The 25588-nt window shown below is 39.4% G+C and overlaps 1 protein-coding gene across 5 annotated transcripts in view; it reads right to left on the bottom strand.

Annotated features, from left to right (window-relative positions):
* The window catches only part of TRIM33 (tripartite motif containing 33), a 124718-nt gene that overhangs the window by 98230 nt on the left and 900 nt on the right, over positions 1-25588 (bottom strand). The window lies entirely within an intron of this gene.

The following is a 25588-nucleotide window of genomic DNA, read 5'->3' as shown; positions in this document are numbered from 1 at the left end:
TGTGTTTAGGCTGGGCACGGTGGCTCACGCCTGTAATCCCAGTACTTTGGGAGGCTGAGGCGGGTGGATCACCTGAGGTCAGGAGTTCGAGACCAGCCTGGTCAACATGGTGAAACCTCATCTCTATTAAAAATACAAAAATTAGGCTGGGCATGGTAGCTCACTCCTGTAATCCTAGCACTTTGAGAGGCCAGGACAGATAGACTGCCTGAGCTCAGGAGTTCGAAACCAGCCTGGGCAACACAGGGAAACCCCGTCTCTACTAAAAATAAAAAAAAATTAGCCAGGCGTGGCAATGTGCACCAGTAGTCCCAGCTACTCGGGAGGCTGAGGCAGGAGAATTGCTTGATCCCGGGAGGTGGAGGTTGCAGTGAGCCGAGATCACACCACTGCACTCCAGGCTGGACGACAGAGTGAGACTACACCTCCAAAAAAAAAAAAAAAAACACAAAAAGATACAAAAATGCACAAAAAAATAGCCAGGCGTGGTGGCACACGCCTGTAATCCCACCTACTCGGGAGGCTGAGACATGAAAATCACTTGAACCTGGGAGGCGGAGGTCGCAGTGAGCCGAGATCACACCATTGCACTCCCGCCTGGGAGACAGAGTGAGACTCTGTCTTAAAAAAAAAAAAAAAAGTATGTGTTTATTCAAGTCTCCAAAACTCCAAACTCCCGAGGGCAGAGATAATCTAACACTGCCTTGCAGAGAATAGGAATTAAAAGCATGAATTTAGTGAGTCATGATTCCATAATTTCACGACTATAATCTGTAAATTTAGGACCAAAAGAACTCAGTATTTCCACTGCTGGGATCTTAAATAAAGGGTGACTTTAATTGAAGCCCCCATTTTTTTTTTTAAACTAAAACTACTGAAAAAAAAAAAATCTCCTACTCCTCAATATCAGTAGGGAATAGCAGGAAGCTGAACTTCTACTCCCACCTGGCAATAACAAGGAATAAGGGGGTAAGAGACCAGGCAAATCATCACTTCCTATCCCTCTGCCTGATGATAAAATCCAAGTGGAAAGCTGAGACTCCACCCCTATTACATAGCAATCAGGTGGGATGAGCTAGCCCTACATTTCCTCCCTCCCTGGTGTCACAAGGGCTCAGTGGAACTGAACTTAAACCCTAAATGAGAAATGACAAGGTGGTATGAGGTGGTACCCCACTTCATCAGGAAGGACCAAGTGAGAAACTGAACTTTCATCTCACCTATCTGCAACATGGCAGAGAAAGTCAGCACTCCACTTTTGCCAGGGTGGTGTCAGGAGGCCCAAAGGAGAAGGTGAACGTACACCCTACCTGGCCTTTGTGTTATACCTCAGTAGAAAGACTGCTGGAAAAAAATGAAGATTAAATAGAATCGCAAGTCGCAGAATGTGATATCCAAAATATTTGCAATATACTCAAAAAATTATTTGTCAAACACCAGGAAAATCATAACTGACAAAAGACAATCAGTACATGCCCAAACCAAGATGATCAGATATCAGATATTAGAAACATCTGACAAAGTCTTTAAAGGAACCATTATAAAAATGCTTCAAAAAGCAATACAAGCCAGGCACAGTGGCTCACACCTGTAATCCCAGCACTTTAGGAAGCTGAGGCAGGCAGATCACTTGAGGTCAGAAGTTCAAGACCAGCCTGGCCAACATGGTGAAACCCCCATCTCTACTAAAAATACAAAAACTAGCCAGGCGTGGTGGCACACACCTGCAGTCCCAGCTATTTGGTAGACTGAGGCAGGAGAATTGCTTGAACCCGGGAGGAAGAGGCTGCAGTGAGCTGAGATTGCGACACTGAACACCAGCCTGGGTGACAGAGTAAGACCTCATCTTAAAACGGCAGTACAAATGTCCTTAAAACAAATGGAAAATAGAAAAGAAAGTTATAGAAAAAAAGACAAATGGAAATTATAGGATTAAAAAATACACTTTGGAAGTGGAGACAGGCAGATAACGAGGTCAGGAGGTCAAGACCAGCCTGACCAACATGGAGAAACTCCGTTTCTACCAAAAAATATACAAAAATTAGCCAGTGTCGTGGCACCAAGATCACACCACTGCACTCCAGCCTGGGCAACACAGTGAGACCCTGTCTCAAAAAAAAAAAACCCAATAACCAAAAATTTAAAACTCAATAAATGGGCTCAATAGACAAGAGAAGACAACAGGCAACAGAATAACTGACCTTCAGGCAAAATCAAGAGACCAAAAGAAAAGAAAAACAACACAGTCTCAAGAACCTGTGGAACAATAAAAAACTAGCTAGCTAACATTGCTGTCACCAGAGCTGCAGAGTTCCAGAAGGAGAGGAGTGAGTACATAAAATTTAAAAATTACTTGAACAGGCCGGGTGCAGTGGCTCACACCTGTAACCCAGCACTTTGGGAGGCCAAGGCAGGTGGATCACTTGAGGTCAGGAGTTTAAGACCAGCCTGGCCAAAATAGTGAAACCCCATCTCTACTAAAAATACAAAAATTAGCTGGGTGTGGTGGCGTACGCTTGTAGTCCCAGTTACTTGGGAAGCTGAAGTAGGAGAATCACTTAAACCCAGGAAATGGAGACTGCAGTGAGCCAAGATCACGCCACTGCACACCAGCCTGGGCAACAGAGCAAGACTCCGTCTCAAAAAAAAAAAAAAATTACTTGAACAAATAATGACTGAAAATGTCCCAAATTTGACAAAAGACAAAAACCTACATATAAAAAAACTGTGTTAATGCCAAATAAGAAGAACCCAAATAAATCCACACCAAGATACATCATAAAAGTTCTGAAAGATAAAGAAAAAAATCTTGAAAGCAGACAATGACCACTTTACTTGCAGAGGAACATCTATTCAAATGACAGTGGATTTCTCATGTAAAACCATGCAGGCCAAAAAAAAAAAAAAAAACCTGGCTCAACATCATTCAAAGGCTGAAAGAAAGTAACTCAGAAATGCAAATTCTATATTCAACAAATATCCTTCAGGAATGAAGGACAACTAAAGATATTCTCAGATGAAAAAATATATAAAAATTTGTCACTAATACACCTAAAAGTATGCATGGTTAAAGAAAATTTGCCGTAACAGAAAAAAAAAAAAAACGTTAACAGAAGGAAACTTGAATCTTTGGAAAAGAACACTGGAATGATAAAAATGAGAGTAAACATAATAGACTTCTTCTCATGGATTTCTTAAATCATGTGAGAGCTTATAAAAAAGATCATATATTATCTGGTCAGCTATATAGACAGAAAATTTAAAATAATCATTTTAAAACTAGGAAGAGTAAAGGGACCTAACTAGAAGTAAAACTTCTATACTTCACTCTAAATGGTAAAATGTCAATACAAAGACTTTAAGTTACAAATAAACGTTGCGATATCTACAGCAACCACTAAGAAGCTATTCAAAGCACTCCAAAAAACTATAAACTACACAAAACCGCCATAAATAAGGATGGAATCTTCAAAAGAACTTTAGGTAACTCAAAACAAAGCAAGAGAAACAAACGAAACAAACAGAAAACAATAACATATTTAAGCCATAGCACATCAATAATTACCTTAAATATACTTACATACCTTAAATACTCCTAAATACATGAACTAAATAAAGACCAGAAGAGTGGATAAACTTAAACCATAATCCAACAGTAATGCTATCTATTAATACAAGAAGCTTCAAACACAATAATGTAAGTACATTAAAAGAAGATGGAGGCCAGGCACAGTGGCTCACACCTGTAATCCTAGCACTTTGAGAGGCTGAGGCGGGAGGATCGCTTGAGCCCAGAAGTTCAAGACCAGCCTGGGCAACAATACAAGACCCCATCTCTACAAAAAATTAAAAAATTAGCCAGGCATGGTGGCATGCGGCTGCAGTCCCAGCTACTAGGAGTCTGAGGTGAAAGAACTGCTTGAGCCCAGGAGGTCAAGACTGCAGTGAGCTATGATTGCATCACTGCACTCCAACCCGGGCAACAGAGCAAGATTTGTCCTTTAATAAAAAAAAAAAAAAAAAAAAATCAAGGGATCCAGAAGAACCAAAATGATCTTGAAAAAGAACAACCCACCCCAGCAACATAGCAAGAACCCACCTCTACAAAAAATAAAAAAATTGCTGGGTGTGGTGTAGCCACACATCTGTAGTGGTGTGAGACACACATCTGTAGTCTCAGCTGGGGAAGCTGAGGTGGGAGGATCACCTGAGCCCAGGAGGTGGAGGCTGCAGTGAGCCCTGAGTGCACCACTGCACTACAGCCTGGGTGACAGAGTGAGACCCTGTTTTTGTTGTTGTTGTGGTTTAATTTTGTTATTGGCATAAGGACAGACATACAGATCAATGGAATGAAATTAAGTCCAGGAAAACACCCTCACATTTACCCAGTCAACTAATTTTAGACAGGTTGCTAAGACAATTAAATGGAGGAAAGAGTAGTCTTTTCACTAAACGATACAGGGACAATGGATATCCTTGTGCAAAAGAATGAAACTAGATCTTTACCTCACACACAAATTTCACATACAAAAATTAACTCAACTTTATCAGAGAATCTGAATCTAAAACCTAAAACTGTAAAGCTCTTAAAAGAAAACATAAGAACACATCTTCATGACCTTGGATTACGAAATGATTTTTCAGATATGGTGCCAAAAACAAAAGCACAAGATATAAATTGGACCTCATCAAACTTAAAAACTTTTGTGGCCAAGTGCAGTGGCTCACACCTCTAATCCAAGCACTTTACGGGGCTGAAGCAAGAGGATCGCTTGGACCCAGGAGTTTGAGACCAGCCTGGGCAACACAGCAGAATCCTGTCTCTACAAAAAAAAATAAAAACATTAGCTGGGTGCAGTGGCACACCTGTAGTCCCAGCTAACTGGGAGGCTGGGGTGGGAGGATTACCTGAGCCCACAAGGTTGAGGCTGCAGTGAGCTGTGATTGCACCACTGCATTCCAGCCTGGGCAACAGAGCAAGGCCCTGTCTCGAAAAATAAATAAATAAAAAATAAAAACTTCTGTGCTGCCAACACTGTGAATATAACTAAAGCCAATGAACACGCTTAACAATGGGGAAAACGGTTACATTTTGTTACATGTTATTTTTCCACACACAAAAAACTTTTGTGCTGCAAATAATTCCAGAAAGAAAGTAAAAGACAACCCACAAATAGAAGATAGCGCTAAATCAGATATAAGGGTGCAGCACGTCAGGGCTGGCCATGGTGGCTCACACCTGTAATCCCAGCACTTTGGGAGGCTGAGGCAGGAAGATTGTTAGGGCCCAGAAGTTCAAGACCAGCCTGGGTAACAGGCGAGACTCCGTCTCAAAAAAAAAAAGAAAAAAAGAAAAGGAAAGAAAAAAGAAAGACAAGAAAAAAAAATTAAGAGAAGAAAAAGGGTAGAACATCCAGACTATCATAAAGAACTGACAACTTTAAAATGTCAAATAACCTAATTAAATAATGGACAAAAGTCTGAACAGACGTTTCATCAGAGAAGATATACTAATGGTCAATAAGTGCAAAAGAAAATGCTCAACATCATTAGCCACAGGAGAAATGCAAATCAAAACCACAATGAAATACTATGTCACACCCACCAGGATAGCTATAATAAAAAAGATAACAATTGTTGGCAACATTATAGAGCAACTGGAACCTCATACATATTGCTGATGGTAAAGAAAAATGCTAAAGCCTCTTCAGATAACAGTTGGCAGATCCTCAAAAGATTAAATGTAAGTTACCATACAACTCAGCAAGTGCACTCTCAAGTATACACCCAAGCGAAATGAAAACATATGTTCACATAAAAACTTATCCACAAATGTTCATAGCAGCACTGTTCACAATAGCCAAAAAGGAGAAACAACTCAAGTGTCCATTTACTAATGAATGGTTAAACAAAATGTGGTATAGCCATAAAAGAGTATATTATTCAGGCCTAAAAACAGTGAAGTACTGGCTGACTTGAAGGTAGTGAGTTATCTCAACAGATTGTTCAGTCAGTTACAGATCTAAGTCTTTGCTCTACTCTCTCCTCATATCACTACTGCACTTGACTAGTTTTTTTAAAAAGTATTTAAAAAAAGAAGGAAGCACTGATACATGCTACAGCATAGATGAAGGTGAAAGTCAGCCACATAAGACCACACATTGTATATTTTGATTTGTAAGAAATGTCCAGAATACGCAAATCTATAGAGACAATAAAGTAGATTAATGGCTGCCTAAGTCTGGGGGAATGGTTTGGGGGTAAGTGAGTAATAACTGCTAATTGGTAGAGGGTTTCTTTTGGGAGTAATAAAAATGCTCTAAAATTGATTATGGTGATGGCTACACAACTCAGAATATACTAAAAACTAGTGAACCATACACTTCAAATGTGTGATTAACATATCGTTTGTGAATTAAGTTTTAATGAGTGGCTATATTAATATAAGATCAAATAGACTTCAGAACAAAAATCAAAGGAAACTATGTACTTTTCAGAGAAAGGTCCTGAGGTGTTGCCATTTATATAAGAGAAATAATTTTATTTGCATTGACATGGGGTCGATTCTCATCATTTATAGTAGTTATATTCTATACAGTTGCTGCAAACAATAAATTAACAAATTAACTAAACTATTGCTCCCAGAGGAAATGCAGGATTAGGTTCCTGCAAGCCTCTGGTCACAAAATTTTCATCAACCAGTCAATACATAACATTTTTATATGCATTTATATTTAAAGTCACTTTAAAACATATTGCTGAGGGCTGGATGCAGTGGCTCAAGCCTATAATCCCAGCACTTTGGGAGGCTAAAGTGGGTAGATAAAGCTTGAGTCCAGGAGTTCAAGACCAGCCTGGGCAACATAGTGAAACCCAGTCTTTACAAAAAATATAAAAAATTAGCTGGGTGTGGTAGCATGGGCCTGTAGTCTCAGCTACTCAGGAGGCTGAGGTGAAAGGATCACTTGAGACCAGGAGGCAAAGGTTGCGGTAAGCCGTAATTGGGCCACTGCATTCCAGCCCGGGTGACAGAGCAAGACCCTGTCTCAAAAAAATAAATAAATAAAATATATTGCTGGTTCATTAACACTGAATTCAAAGACAAAATACTGTAACTCATACATGAATGAAGCTTATCTTACACATGTTTTCTCCATAAAGCACACACATCCTTCATGCACTTAGGAACACTACGGGGCACTTCAGCTTTATTACATTTAGGGCCATTTGAAGCAGTGAAGTCAACAAAAAGCACGATGAGAACAACATGGCCACAACAAGGACACAATTTATGCTGAGTTGAGTGCTGAAAGAAGGCAAAGCATCTCCCAGTTTGACCTCAGCTGGGAATATGTGAATTGGGCGAGTCAAATTTTTTGCTGCTCTGCCCATGTCTAGGGATGACTGTGAAAGCACTGCAATTATTAATATTGGGGTTACAAATAAATTTTAGCCTGTAGGTGAATTCTAAAACACAGAATCCATGAATGAGAATCAATTTTTAACATACAATAAAACGTACTTTAAAATACATGATTTTAAAATTTCTAGAAGGAAAAACATTTTTAACATATTTTAACATTTTTATTGTGGTATATACATAAAACATAAAATTTGCCATTTGAACTATTATGTATGTATATTATGTATACAAGTATACAACTATTAGGTATGTTATATGGCATTAACTACATTCAACATGTTGTGCAACCATCCAACCATCACCATAATTTTCAAAACCTTTTATCATCCCAAACAGAAACTATATCCATTAAGCAACAATCACCCATTCCTCCCCTACTCCCATCCTAAACAACCCTCTATTCCCTCCCTGTTCTCCCTGCAAGCCCTTGGTAACCTCTAGTCTGCTTTCTGTCTCTATGAATGTGCCTATTCTGGACATTTCATATAAGTATAATCTTATATTTGCCCTCTTGTGTCTGTCTTATTTCACTTATGTTTGCAAGGTTTACTCATATTGCAGCATGTATCGGAAATTCATTCCTTTTCAGGACCGAATAATATCCCATTACATGTATATACATTTTATCAATTCACCTGTTGAACACTTAACATTATTTCCACCTTTTGGCTACTGTGAATAATGCTGCAATTAATACTGGCAAGTATCTGTTTGAATCCCAGTGTTCAATTCTTTTGGGTCACAGATATGTAAGAATGGATTTGCTAGGTCACATGCTAATTTTATGTTTAACTTTCTGAGGAACCACCAAACTGTTTCCCACAGTGGCAGCACCATTTTACATTCCACCAGCAATATAGGACTCTAATTTTTCCACATCCTTGCCAACAATTTGTTGTTTTTTAACTAGAGCCATCCTAGCAGGTGTGAAGTGGTATCTCTTTGTGGTTTTGTTTACATTTCTCTTAATAACAAATGATCTAGTGTATCATTTCATTTGCTTATTGGCCATATATACATATCTTCTTTGGGGAACTGTCTATTCAGATCTTTCGCCCATTTTTAATTGGGTTATTTGTCTTTATTATCAGGCTGTAAGAGTTCTTTATATATTTCACTATTATCCAATATATGACTTCCAATATATGCTTCCAAATGCTTTTGGAAAGCATTTGCAGTGCTTTCCAAATACTTTCTCCCATTCTGCAGGTTTTCTTTTCACTTTCTGAATAATGGCCTTTGATGTACAAAAGTTTTACATTTTGATCAAGTCCGACTTACTATTTTTTCTTTAGTTGCTCATGCTTTATTTAGGTTGTTACTTGTCTTTGTTTTGTTTTTGTAGAGACAGGATCTCACTATGTTGCCCAAGCTGGTCTCAAACTCCTGGCCCCAAGCAATTCTCCCACCTCAGCCTACCAAAGTGCTATGATTACATGTGTAAGCCACCATGCCCAGCCTGTTGATATATTTTGAGTTAACTTCTGCATGTGGTGTGAAGCAGGGGTACGACTTTATTCCTTTGCACGTGAAAATCCAGTTGTACCAACATCCTTTTTTTGTTTTGAGACAGGGTCTCGCTCTGTCAGTGCACTGCAGGGCAGTGACACAATCACGGGTCAATGCAGCCTCAACCTCCCCAGGTTCAAACAATCCTGCCTCAACCTCCCAAGTACTTACCAGGGACCACAGACGTGAACCACATCTGGCTTTTCTTTTTTGAGATGGAGTCTCGCTCTGTTGCCAGGCTGGAGTGCAGTGGCACGATCTCGGCTCACCGCAACCTCCGCCTCCTGATTCAAGCGATTCTCCTGCCTCAGCCTCCCAAGTAGCGGGATTACAAGCATGCACCACCACGCCCACCTCATTTTTGTATTTTTAGTAGAGATGGGGTTTCACCAGGTTGGCCAGGATGGTTTTGATCTCTTGACCTCGTGATCCGCCCACCTTGGCCTCCCAAAGTGTTGGGATTGTTAAGTGTGAGCCACCGCACCTGGCCATTTTTTTTTTTTTTTAATTTTATTTAGAGACACGGCCTCACTATGTTGCCCAAGCTAGTCTTGAACTTCAGGCTCAAGTGATCCTCCTGCCTCAGCCTCCCAAAGTGCTGGGATTACAGGTATGAACCACCATGCCTGGCCCAATGTCATTTTTTGAAGATACCAATCTTTCTGCCACTGAATGGATTTGGCACCATTGTCCAGTATCACTTGGATATACTGGAAGGACAGATAAAGTATTAACACAGGTTATGTGTTGGGGGAGACAGGAACTGGATGAGGATAAGGAGTTGGAGGGAGGCTTCTCAATATCCAGCTTCGTATACTTATTTAACTTTTGAACCAGTGTGAAAGTACTGTTTACTCAAAAGCTAAAATAAATTTAACATTTTAAAACACAATTGCTAGGCAAGCCACAAAACAGGATATAAATCTGATGAAGTCATGATTGGAATATATAAAGAATCCTACAAAAGCATTGGGAAAAAAGGTAGACAAACCACAGGGGAAAATGTGAGCACAACCCGAACAGGCAACTACAAAAAATGATATTCAAAGGCCCAATAGCCGTACAAAAAGATGTTGGACTTTACCGGTTCTCACAGATCTGCAAATTAAACTATAATGCTAGTTTACTTAAGTACTTAAATAAACTTAACTTTTAAAAATTATGAAATCAAACTAATTATAAATTAATTACATCCACCTTAAAAATGACTAATCAGATTCTACCGAGTCAGGACAAAAACAGAAAATTGGCAGCCTAATTGGTATTATTTGGCCAGAATAGAGTTATTGTTGTTGTTGTTGTTATTGTTAGGCAGTCTCTCTCTCTTGCCCAGGATGGAGTGCAATGGCACCATCTCGGCTCACTGCAACCTCCACCTCCCAGGTTCAAGCGATCATCGTGACTCAGCCTCCCGGGTAGCTGGGATTACAGGCACGTGCCACGACACCTGGCTAATTTTTGTATTTTTAGGTAGAGATGGGGTTTCACCATGTTGGCCAGGCTGGTCTTGAACTCCTGACCTCAAGTGGTTCACCCACCTCGGTCGCCCAAAGTGCTGGGATTACAGGTGTGAGCCACCATGCCTGCCAAAATAAGAGTATTTTTTAAATGCAAAAAGGCTAGGCAAGTTTCACTACTCTCAATGTCTTATACTAGTTATTTTCCTAGTTCCTGAAGGCATCTGAGTTTGTGCTATCAGCTCGACATGGAAAGGCCACATTTAGGTATAATTTTACCACATTACCTCGGTGGCCTCATTTGTTTAAAAAAGAAACAAGGATAATATTATCACCCTGAGATAATTCTTTTTAATTGGGCAAAACTTCATTCCGCAAAATAGAATGAGTCTTCCCTCTGAGAGGATTTTTATAAGCAAATAAGATAACACGAAAAAGTTTTATCTTTAACATAAGATAAAACATAAAATAACTTATGCTATTTTACAGACAAGGAACAGAAGTCTAGACAGATTCAAATAAACTTATCCACAGCTAGTTCTTTCATGCCATTATTAATTCAGATAATCTACTTTGAAAGCATTCAACATAAATTGAGGAAGGAAAACAGAGAAGAGAAAATTGGATGGATGTCAAGAGCAGCCTAGATTACAGTCAAAAGCATAAGGACTAAAATCACATAATACACAAATGAAAAAGAGGGAATCACCTCCAAACCAACATTAAGAGCAGAAATAGTAAATTTTAGCTATGACTAATTCTTTTGAACCATATTTCAACAAACATCTGGTTTACTGAAATCAAATTTATTACTAATTTATTATAAAATGTATTATACTGTTCTTTAATATAATCTCTTACCTCTCCAGCGAGATTCAGTGGGTCCAAGGTTCATTACATATATCCCTTTTATATGCCTCACAACAAATGAAGGTAATGTTCAACACAAAGCAGAAAATGTAATATATGGAAGGACAGCTGAAATGCAGTGCTCTTATTACTTTCAATACTTCAGATTCATAAGCACAGTAATACAGTGAAATGATTCTCAATACCTTACCCTCATATCTGCCCTATTGCAGACAAAAAACTGATGGGGATCTTTTGACTGACATTAGCTTTTTGCTTAAGTATTTACTTTGTGAGGGTTAGTATTTAAGCCAACCCTCAGTGATGGGAAAAGAAATGAGTTGTGTAATTTGAATTTTAGCATTCTATTAATAAACCACAAATGGATGACAGGCCAGACTGGTCCAAAATTCATTTGTGGAATTCATTCTGGCAGTCATTTGTGATGTTAGAAGTAGAACCCTGTAAATTCTCATCCTTCCAAATCTATTGTGGACAACAGGTCAGGCTGTACACACCACACTGCTTGAAATCTGATTCATAACCAACACCTAACATGTCCCATCAAACGAAAACATGGGATGTGGCATCACGAGGCATAGTAAATATCTTAGGTTGTTTAGGAAAAAAGTATCAAGGATATTATGTAGGTATTTACATAATGAAAGAAAAATTTCCACCATTTTTATCTACAAATTCAAAATATAATAATTGAGTAATTTTTTTTTGTAATACAGGTCTACCAATGAGAAGAATAAAATTCTCATTTAATTGGGAAAATTTTAATTAACTCACCACAGGTGAAGAGCTATCCCTGTTTGGCTAACGAATGAGCCACTCAAAAACTTCCCTTGTTTGAAGAGCCTCATTTTCATTTTTTATTTTTAAGAAATTCTGCTGTGATCAGATATTCCATTTTAAACTTTCTTATTTCTGATTTTTGCTTTCCTGTGAGTTGCGAATAATGTAATCAGTGCTTACTCTGGGGTTGTCAACAAAACACTGTACTCTTTCAGCACAGCTATAGTGTAAGTACATAATAAACACCATGCTTTGCCATCTAACTCAAAACAAAATGTACTCTGCTGTAAAAGCATGACATCTAAAATCCACTCACTCTTCTTTGAAATGATAGGTATGCAATATTTTGGAAAATTTTTTAAATTTTAAATGCTGTGCTACAGCCATACACATCCCTATCAAGTTATAGCTGCATCACTGCAATTTGTAATGTACCAAAAAGCAGTACACAGTGTTTGTCACAACTACTCAATTTTCCCATTATAGCATGAAAGTAGTCAAAGACAATACATAAATGAATGTGCGTGGCTGTGTTCAAATAAAAATTTCTAAACACAAATTTACACTTAAAATTTTTTTTTCTTTGAGATGGAGTTTTCGCTCTTATTGCCCAGGCTGGAGTGCAACGGCACAATCTTGGCTCACTGCAACCTCTGCCTCCCAGGTTCAAGAGATTTCCCTGCCTCAGCCTCCCAAGCAGCTGAGATTACAGGCAACTGTCACCACACCCAGCTAACTTTTTTTTGTATTTTTAGTAGAGATGAGGTTTCACCACATTGGCCAGGCTGGTCTCCAACTCCTGACCTCAGGTGATCTGCCCACTTTGGCCTTCCAAAGTGCTGGGATTACAGGCGTGAGCCACCGTGCCTGGCCTCTAATAATTTTCATATGTCACAAAATATTCTTTTTTCCCAACTATTTAAAATATAAAAATCATTCTTGGCTCACAGGTCATACAAAACCATGCAGTTGACTGTATTTAGTTCATGGGCCAGTTTGCCAATCCCTGATCTAAAGCAATGCCCAACAATTAACAGGCCCCACACAGAAGCACAGAATCTTCAATCAGAACTGTATTGCCTCATTCAAGTGGGGAGACAACCAAGGATCATCTATTGCTTGAGGAAGCCTATGAAACACAAAGATCAAAAGAAAAAAAAAAAAACAAAGTAAAACAGATAATAAAGGGAATAGAAGATAAACAAGAGCAGGCAGAAGCAAACAGTAAAATAAGATGTCAAAAATGTTATATAATGATAGCTGGCCACAGTGGTACACATCTATAATTCCAGCTACTCCAGAGGCTGAGGCAGGAGAATCACTTGAATCCAAGAGCGGAGGTTGCAGTGAGCCGAGATCGCACCACCGCACTCCAGCCTGGGCGACAGACTGAGACTCTGTCTCAAAAAAAAAAAAAAAAAAAAAGTTATATAATGGAATTATCAAATATAAATATGGAATCAGTATACCTGAAATGTTTCAAAAGTAAAAAGTCAAATGAAAAATAAAGTAAAATACATATTTTGCCTGGGGAAGAAAAACATTTGTATCCTCAGAGAAAGAAGATATTAAGTCCACAGAAAAAGAATAGAATCTTATAAAAATACAACCTAAGCAAGGAAGCTCTTAGAAATGTACCATGTAGGCCAGGTGCGGTGGCTCACGCTTGTAATCCCAGAACTTTGGGATGCCAAGGCAGGTGGATCACCTGAAGTCAGGGGTTCGAGACCAGCCTGGCCAACATGGTGAAACTCGTCTCTACTAAAAATACAAAAAAATTAGCCAGGCGTGGTGGCATGCGCCTGTAGTTCCAGCTCCTCGGCAGGCTGAGGCACAAGAATTGCTTGACCCAGGGAGGCAGAAGTTGTAGTGAGCTGTCCAGTCTGGGTGACAGAATGAGACTCCATCTTAAAAAAAAAAGAAATGTACAATGTAATTAATAAATTGGATAAAAGGGTTAGAGATAAGGACAAGGAGATCTTTCAGAATGTCAGTTGAGCAAGAAAACAAAGGGAAGGAAACTAGAAAAGACAGCGGAGAATATGAACCTAGGAGAGCCAACATCCAAATAGTAATAGTTCAATAAGAGTGGGAGGTGGGGAAGGACCTTCTGAAAAAAATGTAAAGTTCTCTTACTATAAATGAAGATTACAAGACTAAATGAAAAAGCATAATGAACTTTTAGAAACTTTTAGAAAAAAAACAATAGAAGCATATCACTATATTTCAAAACAATGATAAATAGATGAAGAGATCCAAGACATAAAAAGATAAAAAGATCTCAAGAAGAGGTAAATAAACAAATGAAACCCAACTGGGGTTGTACAAAGGAGTAAAATCAGAGTAGCATCAGCAACACTGGTCAGATGCCTTAAAAGTTCTGAGGAATAAAGTTTTAACCCAGAATTTCATATCCAGCCAAGCTATCATTTAAGAAGGGAGTAGAATAAAGAAAACTTCAAAAATGTAAAGGCTCAGAAATTATACTCTTACTGACTCTTCTTTAGGATGTACAAACAAGGGAGTAAACAAAGAATGGGGAAGACATGGGAGCCTAGGGCCTGTGTAAAGTATTAATTAGATCAAGACTCATCTTCCTAAAACTGACTTGAACGATTACGACCTCAGTTATTAGGGTGCATAAGCAAAGAATAGTGAAATTTTAAAAAAAAATCTGACCAACAGCATGGAAATGAAGAAATCTGTCACTGTCTGGGTTCGGGGTAAGGAAAAAATTTTTCTCCCGAGAATTTCCTTTTTTTTTCCCCACGCCCACATTGTGTATAATTCTGAGAATTTCTAAATACAAGCCAGCCTATAAGGTAAATGCTAAATCAACATCTGACAATACTAAGATATAGTAAACTAAAAGTCTGCTTCAGTAATTTCTGTGTTGGTGGCACCTGACAGAAGCAAATGCAAAATACCCTTTGGAGGCTTGTTCTCTAAACCAGTCTGGCAGATTTCATAAAGCCCTGGTGAACAGGCTCACTGTCTAAAACTATAAAACACAGGAGGACACCACCTACAACAAACAAGAGCAGGCAGAAGCAAGTAGTAAAATAAGACATCAAGAACATCAGATAATGGAATTATCAAATATAAATATGAAATCAGTATACTTGAAACATTTAAAAAATAGGTCGGGCACGGTGGCTCACACCTGTAATCCCAGCACTTTGGGAGGCCCAGGCAGGCAAATCACTTGAGCTCAGAAGTTCAAGACCAGCCTGGCCAACATGGTGAAACCCTGTCTCTACTAAAAATTCAAAAATGAGCCAGGCATGGTGGCATGCTCCTGTAATCCCAGCTACTTGGGAGGCTGAGGCAGGAGAATTGCTTGAACCTGGGAGTCAGAGGTTGCAGTGAGCAGAGATCGTGCCATTGCACTCCAACCTGGGCAACAAAGTGAGACTCCGTCTCAAAATATACACTCAAAAACATTTTTAGACTTAAGCAAATGTGGAGGCATACCATGTTTATAAATAGGCAGACACCATAAAGACATTTTCTCCCAAATTGATCTACATATTCAAAGCAATTCCAACAAAAACACTGACAGTTTTTTGTTGTTGTTGTTTTTCTGTTCTTTTTTAAAGAGATGGCGGCGTCTCTCTGTGTTGCCCAGGCTGGAGTACAGTTGCTATTCGCAAGTGCAATCATAGCACATTACAGCTTCAAATTCCTAGGCTCAAGCCATCCTCCTGCCTCAGCCTCCTGAGTAGCTGGGACTACAGGTATGTACCACCACACACAACTTAATAAGTTTTTAAAACGAACTTTCACAAGATAATAAATTTTTATTTTATTTTTTTGAGATGGAGTCTTGCTCTGTCGTCCAGGCTGGAGTGCAGTGGTGTGATCTCGGCTCACTGCAACCTCCGCCTCCCGGGTTCATGCCATTCTCCTGCCTCAGCCTCCCGAGCAGCTGGGACTACAGGCGCCCGCCACCACGCCCAGCTAATTTTTTCTATTTTCAGTAGAGATGGGGTTTCACTGTGTTAGCCAGGATGGTCTCGATCTCCTGACCTCGTGATCCACCCGCCTCGGCCTCCCAAAGTCCTGGGATTACAGGCGTGAGCCACCGCACCCGGCCAAGATAATACATTTTAGTATAAGAGTGAGCAAAAGGTGAATGGCCAAGGTTTGTCTTGGAAAAAGAAATTTTTTAATAAAAAAAAAAAAAGGAGCAAAAGGTCAAGATCAGTAGAGATAATCTTGAAGATGACCAAGGTATATGTAGAGAGGGCAGTGAAATTACCTTAATGAACAAAACTTACTGCTTATTAATATAAAGCTACTAACAACAGCAAAAAAAAAAAAAGGAGGAAAAACTATTTTAACATAAAAACAAGAAAAGATAGCTCTCTAAAAAGTAAAAGTGTATCAGTTATCTATTGCTATGTAACAAATTACCTCAAAAATTAATGACTTAAAACAACAATAATTATTTCTCACAGCTTTCTTGAAACAAGAATTTGGGAGGGACTTGGCAGGCAGTTCTGGCTTAGTGCCTCTAAGAAGGTTGCAGTCAAGATGTCAGCCAGGAAGGACTGCAGTCATCTGAAAGCTTGATTAGGATAGAGAATCTACCTCAAAAGTGGCTCTTTCACATAGCTGGCAAGTTGGTGCTGGGTCTTTGCAGAAGACCTCAATTTTTCTCCATATGGCCTCTTTAAAGGACTACTAGAGTATCTTTCACAGAATGGCAGCTGTTTTTCACCCAGAACAAGGGATTCAAAGAGCAAGGAAAAAACTGTATATATGCCTTTAATGACTTTTTAATAAAGTCACTATTAATTCTATTATATTCTCTTGGTCACAGAGACCAGCCTTGAGCAACTGGACAGCAATCATACAACGGTGTGAATAACAGGAGAAAAGGAACAAGTGGCCATCTTAGAGGCTGGCTACCACACCAAGCCATAGGCTCAGAATAAATCTTCAACCTACATCATCAACAAAGGATCAGTATACAGAATTTGTCAAGAATTCTTGTAAATCAAAACAGAAAATGTAAGCAATCTAAAGAAAAACATAAAACACATGGACAAATAATTCACAAAAGGAACATAAATAGCATATAATAAGCATTCAAATGTACTCATTAGTACCACATAGTACATGCTATTTACTCATCACTGGGGCATAGGCTTTAAATATTTTCTAAAAATGGTATATTTATGTTTATCCATCCTTGTTCTTTTTCCAACTTCCCCTTGAGTCGAATGGCTAGGGATAGAGGTGCAATTTGTGGCCAAAGAAGAGACAGAGGTTAATTTATCTATCATCCTGAGCCCAATCTCTGAAGTTGGCTTAGATAGACTGTCATAAACATGAAAAAAATCAGTAGATCTATAGTGAGCTATTTTTAAAAGTTTAACTTCAGTTAATAAGTACTTTCTTCATTTTTACATTTTACTAAGGGGAGGCTTTTTCTGAACTGTTACGGGTACTCCAAAATGAAGAACTATAAATGTATAAATCTGCCACCTACTATTTTATGATCTGACATTCTTCCCACTAAGCCCAAAGACTCTGAGACATTATCATGTTCTTAATGTCCTTTAACAGAGCAGGACTCAAACTTTCTGGTCTCAGGACCTCTCTTACAGTCTTAGTTATTGAGGAACACAAAGAGCTTTTGTTTAGATGGGGTATGACCATCAAATGTGTAATAAAAATGGATGTTTTAAATATATTTTAATTCATTACAAGATGAATTAAAAATGAACCTTAAATTTTAAAATGTTAAAATGACGTTTATTACTAGTTTTGTTTGTTTTCTGAGACACAGTCTCACTCTGTCACCCAGACTGGAGTGCAACGGCATGATCACAGTTCACTGTAGCCTCAACCTCCCGGCCTCAAGTGATCCTCCCACCTTAGCATCCTGAGTAGCTGGAACTACAGGCACACACCACCACACTCGGATAATTTTTTTATTTTTTTGTGGAGTCAAGAGTCTCACTATATTCCCCAGGCTGGTCTTGAACTCCTGGGCTCAAGTGATCCTCCCACCTCAGCCTTCAAAAGTGCTGGGATTATAGGCATGAGCCACCATGTCCGGCACGACAGGTTTAAACGACACTTTTAAAAATCAGAAATAACTGTATTTCCTAAAACAAAAAAAAATTAATAAAGAGTGTCATTGTGCTACATTTTAAAGATCTCTTTAACATGTGGTTTAATAGAATATGGCTGGATATATGCTTCTGCATTTAATGTTTCAATATGTTGTTTCTTTGAAGAATATAAAGAAAATCTGGCTTCATACAGCTAAGTATCTAACAAAAGGGAAAAGCAGATTTTAATACCCTTTTCAGATCACTGTGTGGATATTTTTCTTTGATATAACACAAAAACTTAAGAAGAATATTTATTTTTTAAACATCAGTTGCAATGTGGCATCTCAAACCTTAAAAATAAACTTTACTACTCTCTCGCGTTAAAATCTATTTATTGGCTGGGAGTGGTGGTTCATGCCTGTAATACCAACACTTTGGGAGGCTGAGGTGGGCAGATCAACTGAGGTCAGGAGTTCAAGACCAGCCTGGCCAACATGGCAAAACCCCATCTCTACTAAAAATACAAAAATTAGCCGGGCGTGGTAGCGTGTGCCTGTAATCCCAGCTACTTGGGAGGATGAGGCGGGAGAATTGCTTAAACCCAGGAGGCGGAGGTCGCGGTGAGCCAAGATTGCGCCACTGCACTCCAGCTTGAGCGACAAAGCAAGACTCCATCTCAAAAAAATAAAAATAATAAAATAAAATATAATCTATTTATTATTGCTCTGTTTTGCACTTAACATCATGCATTTCTCATTTAGAATATATTGCAATAAGCTATGCAGATCTTTGAAATGTTGACATTACACAATATGAAAAAAATTCACGACCATTAATATCACCACCAATCTCTTCAGGAAAGTCTTTAAATACCTAGAAACTGACCAGCTCATGGCAGCAAATACCAATTTTCCAAAATTCTAATTTTCATTTAAAATCTCAATTTTTATCACTGGCAACATATGTCAGTCGTTTTCCTGGAAATGACAGGCTCAATTCATTCACTTTTGAGAAAATGGCTGCCAAATACCCATGCCTAAAAACCGTAGTTTTTAAGTAAAACCATAGTTTCAAGTAAAATAGTTTTCTATGAAAAAAAGCAAATTCAGCTTGGAACTCAAAAAACTGCACAAGTACTCTTCTTGCACTTTCATCCGCAGCAGAAGCATTTTAGGCACATTTCCCACTTCATCACACAGAGCTTTAAAGATCAAAATTTAATATAGTAATTGTTACTGTTTCATAAAGGATATTAAGTGACAATGACATAGGTTTATTTTTGTTTTTTCTCTAAGTGTGTGAAAGTAAATATGCAATGACTTTTATAGTATGGCTTGGAGCCATTATCCTTTTTTTTTTTTTTTTTTTTTTAAAAAGACAGGGTCTCATGCCATTGCCGAGGCTGGAGTACAATGGCACAATCATGGCTCGCTGCAGCCTCAACACTCCCTGCCTCAGGCGATTCTCCCACTTCAGTCTCCTGAGTAGCTGCGACTACAGACACGCACTACCGTGCCTGTTTAATTTTTCTGTATTTTTTATAGACACAAGGTTTCATCATGTTGCCTAGACTAGTCTCCTACTCCTGGACTCAAGCAATCCACCCACCTCCGCCTCCCAAATGGAGTCACTCACCATCTTAATTCACGCAGAGGTGACGGCAGTTTTATCCATGATTGCTTTTGCACCATTAATATAAATGTCAGCACAGTGAATAAGGAGAATATCAAATTAGTGTAATTATGAAAACAGTTTTAAACTTGTGCACCTCTAAAAGGGTCTCAGTGACACAGTCACTACCATCAGCCCCACCCCAGCATTCTGCGGCCCACACTTTGAGAATCACTGCTTTAAGGTATTCTCATTTAGGACCCACTGAGAGCAGTATCCATGAGAAAAGTAAAAGTAATTAAAGTCCCCTAACTAGGGCTTTTGATGTACAAATACTAGACATTATAAAGACTTAGGATTTAGGATATTAGTTTATAAGTTTTTACAAGTTCTAGGTAACTAGAAAGATTTGGAACTCAAAGGATTTATCATGCATGCTGTACATATCAGTAGACATCAGAAAAGCCTTTAAAACCACAATTTACCCCCCTGCCTCTTCTTTCTGTTTACTGTGAGATACAGTCACAAAGACAATGGGGGGACAAATGAAAAATTACCGAAATAACACTACTACAATTTATTGAGGGCTTCCCATGTAAGCTCCCAATAAATGTACCTTGCAACACATTAACTCTCTTAATTCTCACAAAAACTCTATGATGTAGGTATAATTATTACTCCCAATTTACAGATGTTAAGTAACTTATCCATGGTCATTCCAGTAGTAAATGGTAGAGCTCAAAAATGAATTCAGGTAGTTTGACCACAATGCTAGACAGAAGTTGGGAGAAGTATTTCAGCAATCTTGGACACATCTTTAATGACCGGTTGTTGGTGTAGTACCACATGATCATTCAAACACTCAAGCTTGTTTCTGTTGAAGAGGACAGTCAGAAAAAGTAGAGCCTAAAAAGTCCCCAAACCAGTTAAGTCACACTGAGGCCAGAACTGTCATACAGTATACACACTCCAGCGACAAGAAATTCCGAGGGCTCAAACAGAAGACTCCTCAGAGTGGCTCAGCTTGGTCTGTGATAAACAGAAACACTATAAGGAAGCGCTCTTCACACTACACTCTGAGGTTTTCCCTCCCACTCACACATGATTGTTGCCATCTCAGACTTTTCATAGTAAGTTTTTTTGTTTCATTTTGTTTTGTTTTTGAGACAGATTCTCACTCTGTCGCCCAGGCTGGAGTGCAGTGGCGTGATCTCAGCTCACTGCAACCTCCGCCTCCAAGATTCAAGCGATTCTCCTACCTCGGCCTCCCGAGTAGCTGGGATTACAGGTGCCTGCCACCATGCCCGGCGAATTTTTGTATTTTTTGTAGAGACAGGGTTTCGTCAGGCTGATCTCGAACTCCTGACCTCAAGCGATCTGCCTGCCTCGGCCTCCCAAAGTGCTGGGATCACAGGCATGAGCCACTGTGCCCAGTCCATAGTAAGTTGAAGAATTCAGAATGATTCTTCCATGGTGATTCCACTATTCCTCCCCACAAACTATAAGGACATTAAACGTATGTACATACAGAATGTTAGCATAAAAGACAGTAGAATCATATAACCTAACAGGATAGGAACTCAGCCTCTTCATATTGCAGAAGACCTGGAGAGACTTCCTAGGTTCCTTGCCCAAGGGTTACGTAGCTAATTAATAGCAGAACCCAGGCCAGGCAGTGCCTCACGCCTATAATCCCAGCACTTTGGGAGGCCAAGGCAGGCGGATCACATGAGGTCAGGAGTTCGAGACCAGCCTGGCCTACATGACGAGACCCTGTCTCTACTAAAAATACAAAAAATTAGGTGGGCATGGTGGCGGGTACCTATAATATCAGCTACTGGGGAGGCCGAGGCAGGACAATCACTTGAACCCAGGAGGTGGAGGTTGCAGTGAGCCAAGATCACACCATTGCACTCCAGCCTGGGTGACAAGAGCAAAACTCTGTCTCCAAAAAAAAAAAAAAAAAAATAGCAGAACCCAGTGCAACTTAATACCAATTCATTTCTTCAGCCACATCGTTGTGCCATCTCAGAGGTAGCCTCATCTCCTTCAAGAGTTCATCTGAGAGTTTGTTCAGATGCATCAATATGATTCCTATTTTAAAAAAGATTTTTTGAGAGACAGGGTCTTGCTATGTTACTCAGGCTGATCTTGAACTCCTGGCCTCAAGTGATCCTCCCGCCTCAGCCTCCTGAGTAGCAAATCTGTATTTTTATTGATAAAGTATAAATGTATATATACCCACTACTGATAGCTATTCTGCCTCAACCTGAAAAAGCACCCCCAAAAAAATCACAAAAACACTTTAAAAAGCTCACTATTGAGATTCAATATTAACTAATTTATCTATTTTGATTTTGCAAATACTCCAACGGTAAACAGATCGTACTTTCTCCCCAAAATATTTAAATCCATTTTCCTCAAAGTGTGGTGGTACCACCAGCATCAAAATCACAGGACACCTGTTAAAAATGCAGGCACATGGAGTCATCACCAAATCAACTAAACCAGTCTCTGAAGAAACTCCCAAGTTGGCATTTTAATAAGCTCTCCAGTGATTATTTACTCAAAACTTATTTATTGAACAGTCTACAATATCCTAGTGCAAAGTGAGACGGGCAAGTAAACAAAAATAAAACATTTTGGATTTTAGCTGTGCTACAAAGAAAAAAAGATGATATATCAAGAGAGCGACCTGGAGGACTACTTTAAAATGAGAAGTCTGAGGAGACATTTGAAGTGAGGAGCCCTTCATTCAAGACAGTGGTTCTCAAACTTAAGTTTGAATCAGAATCACCTGGAGAGCTTGTTAAACGAGACTACTGGACAGGAGGTCTGGAATGCGGCCCAAGAATCTGTATTCCTAACAAGGTCACAGATGATGCTGATGCTGTTGACCCAGGAACCACACTCTGAGAACTGTTGATCTAGAAAGAACAGCCAGAGGGTGTGAATAAATGTATTAAGAGAAACAGGAAAAGGCCAGTTAGGCAGGAGGGCATTATACTCATCAATGTTTCAAAATCACTTGAAAAAGATGGTGAATTAAAACCACTGGCTATGATCTCCAGACTAGAGAAGATGATATCTGAGGTTGATCAATAATATCCTGTATTGTTGAAGCATTTCTCAGTTACACAGCATTTTCACATTTATTATTTGCCTTAGTAAGATATAAGTAAATGACTATCAGCTACATTTTAGAGGTAAACTGAAGGACAAAAACAGTATGAACTTCCTTTAGCGTAAAACAGCTAAAGAGCTGAACTATGTCCCCTAACACTCAATCCAGTGTTCTTTCCAGCACAGTTTGATCTTTCTAAAGAGCAAAGCAGAATGGTATATAGGAGTTAATACTGACAAAGTATTTTCTAGACTATCTAAAAACATGGTGGACGGCTAGGCACGGTGGCTCATGCCTGTAATCCCAGGACTTTGGGAGGCTGAGACAGGCAGATCATTTGAAGCCAGGAGTTCAAGACCAGTCTGACCAATATGGCAAAACCCCGTCTCTACTAAAAATACAAAAATTAGCCAGGCGTGGTGATATGCGCCTGTAATCTCAGCTACTTGGGTGGCTGAGGCACAAGAATCGCTTGTACCTGGGAGGCAGAGGCTGCAGTGAGCCGAGATCGAGCCACTGCACTCCAGCCTGAGCAACAGAGCGAGACTCTGTCTCAAAAAAAAATTTTTTTAATCAAAAACATGGTGGATTCCAGACTCAATTTGTTTTAGATATTGGTTAGAGAGAAATATTACTTAAGATTGACAGCATTTGGTTAGTCCCTTCCACTTACTCCTCCTCCTTCAAAAAGAAAGGATAAAGAAATGAAGAGGGGATTTACATATTATTCTCTCTCCTTCATAAATTTCAGAGAGCCAATTTCATAACCTCCAGTCCCTCAGCCACATCAGTCAAACATAATCTGTATCTCCGGGTTCTCTCTAAATCTCTCACCTAACCCAGGTTCCCACAAGAACACTGAATCCTATGTGTCTTACTATGCTCATGGGTGCATAGACCACCAGCAGTTATTCTCTAAACACCTATTAACAATTAGTAGCTTCTCCAACAACCAAAGCCTTACTCTTAACATTCTTACCTACATGTCCCAATAATGCTAGAAACCAAAAACATCCCAATCTGAAAACATTTTATCCTCCCTACACCCCAGCCCTCACCCTCACCCCAGCCCTGCTTCAGTGTCTGAATATGTATTAACAGTATTGCCATCCACCAAACAAAAAATGTGGAATTCTACATGTTTGTCTCCCTCACACCAATCTCAATACACTCCCCCCATCCCTCCATTCCCATAGCCACTATTAGTTACTACTATTAATATACTAGCTACCATTTCATTAGTAACTACCCACATACTAATCACTTTACACATTTTATCTTACTTCATTCTCTCAATAACCCTATGAGGTTATAGACTTTTTTCCCATTTCACAAATGAGAAAACTGAAGCTAAGAAAAGGTCATCTGCCCAAGTCTTAAGTAGGAGATGGCAAAGTAGATTTCCAAACCCTACCGTTCCCCCAAACCAAAATGCTTCATTCTGTAATACCTGATATATCATTCCTTTACTACCCATTCCAAATGTTAATTTCTTTCCTAGATAACCGCCAGGATTCTCCTAACTGGTCTCCTTGTCTCCAGCCTTGCCTTCCCTCATCCCTCAAGTGCCCTAAGTGATCTTTCTGGATCAGAAATCTGATCCTTTTATCCTCTTGATATGAAAGCCCTCCGGGAACATCCTCTAGTCCACAATGTCGAGGATACACTCTACAGGATGAATTCCAAGCCCTTTAGTGCAGCTCCACAATCCCTTACCTACAGTTCCGAAATTCAAAAGCTTTGAAATTTTAATTTTTTTCATTGGTTTGCAACAGAACCCACTGTGAATGTTGGGAGGTTATTTATCGTCTATCCCATTAGCGTGACATTCATGTGTTTCAATGTAGAAACATTAACGTGTTTGATAGAGTTAACTCAGACCCTGATAAAAGTCTCACATAAAAGACCTTGCCAGAAAAAAGAAAAATCCCAAAATATTCTAAAGTCCTTACACCTGGATCCCAAGAGTTTAAGAGACTGTGAAACCTTTATCTTTTCAGCCCATCAATCCAATCTAATTTCCACCAATCACCTTACACATTCTTTAGTTCCAGGGATGTAGAAGGGTGTCCTGTGCCCTGAATACCCTCCAACCCAGTGAGGTATTCATTCTTCAAGAAATCTGTTCATGGATTTCCTTTCCTGTGAAGTTTCCCTGACCTTTCCTCTATTGTGCCACAACCATTGTACTGAGGACTCACCTCCAACTGCTGCAAGTTATATGTTTCTCCTGTTAGACTGTGAATGAAGTCTTCATTGAGTACTTTATTCAATCCCAGCACAGTGCCCCAACACTAGGGGCTCATTAACGTCCAATTAGCTAAAACAAATTCATGCCCAGCTTTCCCTAACTCTCAATTTCCTTCAAAGTTCACTTCTCCTTCATCCCCAAACCTTAGGATTTTCCCTAACCATGGCAGTCCACTTTCTGAGTTTCTCCTTCCCCATGTCATCTTACAATTTTCTGCCAGGCGCCTTCTCTGGACCCCATGCTCTCCAACATATTCTATCCACCTCCATTTAATCCATAGTCCTCCTCTCTCCTATCTGTGAACAGGCCAAGTCCCCTCCCTCCAAAGCAATCCATCTTCACTGCCCTTACCTCTTACCTACTCCCTCAACACCTCGCTGGCCCGGGCCCTTCCAGCCAAAACGCTTCCTCACAACGTGTTTCCCAAATCCCCCTTCTCTCACCGTACGGGTCTGCCAGCTCCAGAACCAGCACTCGGCCGGGATCCGCACATCA

Source organism: Pongo pygmaeus, chromosome 1, assembly GCF_028885625.2.
Source record: "Pongo pygmaeus isolate AG05252 chromosome 1, NHGRI_mPonPyg2-v2.0_pri, whole genome shotgun sequence".
Classification (NCBI taxonomy): domain Eukaryota; kingdom Metazoa; phylum Chordata; class Mammalia; order Primates; family Hominidae; genus Pongo; species Pongo pygmaeus.
Note: the sequence above shows the minus strand (reverse complement) of the source record. Positions and strands in the feature narration are given on the sequence as shown.